Source organism: Stegostoma tigrinum, unplaced genomic scaffold (assembly GCF_030684315.1).
Source record: "Stegostoma tigrinum isolate sSteTig4 unplaced genomic scaffold, sSteTig4.hap1 scaffold_328, whole genome shotgun sequence".
NCBI lineage: Eukaryota > Metazoa > Chordata > Chondrichthyes > Orectolobiformes > Stegostomatidae > Stegostoma > Stegostoma tigrinum.
Window position 1 is genome coordinate 131,468 of NW_026728256.1, and position 3,655 is coordinate 135,122.

The following is a 3,655-nucleotide window of genomic DNA, read 5'->3' on the forward strand; positions in this document are numbered from 1 at the left end:
GGCCATCCTGTACATGAACCCTGTGTAAACAAAAATAAAACTCCATGCATTTATTAAAATCTTTCTCCTCTCCCCTGGTAAGTATGACCCAGCCTTGAAATCCCCACCCTCTTGAATTGCAATCTGCCATTCACTTTATCAATACCGCTCAGGACTTTTAAACCTGTCGGGTTACCCCTCAATCTCCTCTGCATGGTATCCATCAAAATGCTGTAACGATTCCCTGTAAATACTGACGCACTCCCCAGGGATACTGTATTAACATCAGAATCTCCCCGAACACCCCCGCTGTAAATAGTGATACACTACCAGGGACCCCCAAGTAAATAATGACAAAGTCCCTCTGGACCCACTGTATATATTGAATGAATACCCCAGACACACTGCCAATACTGTCACACTCCCCAAGGATACCTTAAATACCTTTCACTCACTGCAGTGAGGACAAACTCCCCAGCAACTCCCTGGGGTACTGAGATAGTTCCAAGTGATCATTCTGTAAATAGCACCCCACACAATCACTGGAAACATTGTATAGATACTGACTCATTAACCACAGGCTCACTGTGAATATTGACACACTCACTGGGAAACCTGCACAAGTGCTGATTCAAGCAGGACCCAGTTTAAAAATCGACAACAGTAAAACATTTCGACCAATCCTGCGTTTCTGGGCAGAATCCTAGACTTCCAAACTTTTCAAAGAGACAGTTGGACTGAATCTGCGAGAAATACACAACACAATAATCATGCCTGGGAACAGAGATTGCTGTGTGGGTTTATTGAGATAACAGGGTGTGGAGCTGGATGAACACAGCAGGCCAAGCAGCATTAAAGGAGCAGGAAAACTGACGTTTCAGGCCTAGACCCTTCTTCAGAAAATTATTGTTCGGCCTGGAATCCCATGTTGCACCTCCTCACTTAAAGGACAATTAACCGAAACCAACAGACCCTGATCCAAAAGGAACTGATCCAAGACAGCTTTTACACCTCTGGCTATGCAGCACAGATAGTATGGAGCCTACAGAGATACTCGACATTCCAATCCATTCACACACGGTCTAACCATCGGAAAGCTAATTAACCTCAGAAAAGAACATCAAGAGCAGAGTGAAAACTACAAATCTGGTGTGAAGATAATGGGACTCTCAGTCAGTATAACTGCCAGCCCCGATCTTATGGGAGGAGGAAACTGAACAAAGAGCTTCCGAACACGGGATCCAAACTTTCTGAACCAAGAACACCATCAGCAAAAACCTGACCCAGGCCTTCCAAACCAGACACTGACTAGCACAAGCAATCATTGACTTCACCGAAGCCACGAGTCCTCAGTCACAACCTGAGGTGAGAACCCAAAAGGTGAAGAGAAACGGCTACTCACCAAAACACACCTTTGCGCATCAGCCGACTCAACCCAAACGTACAAACCCACACAGTCCCAAGTCTTCATCCAGGCTCTAGGTGTGGTAATCCAGAGGGACCACCGGACTTCAAAAATCGCATTCTGGGATGGGAGCATAAACCCCGAGATCCCAAATTCCAACATCGGTGGCAGTGCATTGGGACCCTATTGGGAGGAATTCAGGCAGACAGTGTAAATGCTTGTTTTCTGTGTGTCAGTAAATAATGTCTAATAGTGGTGGTCTCTTTCCATCGTGTATTGTATTAACTTCATAGAATTTACTGAGATACCCATTTCTTAAATTCTAATTACCTTTATGCTACTAAATAAAGAGAGATTCCTTTGCCCTTTAGTACTTGTCTAAAGTCTCCTCATTCACATCCCCATAAATAAATCCAGTGTTCAGAATCACAGGTTTGGGAGCCGCTTAGACATCAGGAAAGTTCTGCAAACCAGAATCCGATACTCATTCCCCACAGACACTCTGTAAATGCTCATACACTCACTGGAGATTCTCAATAAACACTGACACCTTTCCACAGGCACATTTTGATCGTCCCCATAAACACTGACATTCTCCCCCCCGCACCCCTCCACCCCGAGAAAACACTGATACATTTCCCAAGGAGCTCCCTGAAAACAGTGACATGTTTCCTCAGAAACACCTCTAAGGGCTGATACATTCTAGATCCCACTTGAAATGAAAGCTACAGGCACGTCCATAAATGATTAAAATGAACTATCCAGACAACACAGTTCAATTACTTCTGTGAGAACAGTGACGGCACTTCAAGCAGTCTAGCCTTCACTATAACTAAATATTTTGTCAGGAATGTGTTCTGAGGGAAAATGTGGATAGTGGATCTATGCCGGTTTGTCCCATATATAGGGAATGTGTCTACATTGAGATCCTCTTACTCAGAATCATGAAGCTGGGGCGTGGGGAAAGACAGGACTGTTTGAGTACGGTCGAGCACATCTGACTGTGTTAATCACAAAAAATAGCCTCTAGGTTTGAGTCCTGTCATGGTCAGCGAAGATCAGTGATCGTGGGCTGATTCCCTGCGTAGGAGAAAGCCTTCCTGATCTTCAACAAAAAAAAAACAGAATTTTCAATTGAAGATTCCAGTGTATCAGAACTCCCGTCCAGTCTCAGCGACGAACAACAGACACTATACCCAGACATCACCGAGACACAGAAAGCGTCTTTTCTGTTTCAGTAGTGCACTCTCAGTGCCACAATCAAACAAACGGGAAGATTGCTTCTCTGAAAAAGAACTTCAGAGATAGAGATAACAAGGTGTAGAGCTGGATGAACACAGCAGGCCAAGCAGCATCAGAAGAGCAGGAAGGCTGACGGTTCGGACCTCGACCCTTCTTCAGAGACTGAGTCAGATTTACATTATTTCACACCTGGAGCCTGACTTGCAGTTTAACATTGATAATGGGAACTGCAGATTTGGAGAATCCAAGATAATAAAATGTGAGGCTGGATGAACACAGCAGGCCCAGCAGCATATCAGGAGCACAAAAGCTGACGTTTTGGGCCTAGACCCTCTCTGATGAAGGGTCTAGGCCCAAAACGTCAGCTTTTGTGCTCCTGAGATGCTGCTGGGCCTGCTGTGTTCATCCAGCCTCACATTTTATTATCTTGCAGTTTAACATTGTTTGTTCCAAAGGAGAATCACATCAGACCTGAAACCTGAACTCTGTTTCTCTCTCCACATGTGCTGCCAGACTGGCGAGGTTTCTGCAGCATTTTCTGTTTTGTTTCAATTTGCCAGCATCCACACTTCATGTGAGTCACATCACTGTTGACTTCTCAGCACTCATCCAGTTTTTGCAACGTGTTTTGATCCCCTTAGCATCACAAACATTGCAAACCATTTTTTGGAATGTGGTCAGATTCACTTCTTGAGGTGGAAATGATCACAGATTCACAGGTATTTGAGTGAAGATATTTCTGCTTATCTCAGGCACTCAGGCTGTTCTACCACTTTCAGACTGATCCATAACGCTACATTCCTATCAGCAAAGATAGCTGCCAACATGTACCCTGTCACTGTCTTTGGTAATAACATACAGTGCAAACAGAACACCTCTTTATTCACATGCAATACAGGATATCCAGATCTAGCCTACTCAGTCGCACCTCATTATAATCTCCAGTTGCAAGAATGAGTCTGGTACCCCTGTGTTACAATCACTCAAATGCTAATGATTGCTTCCTTAAGTGTGGAAAACAAATCTACA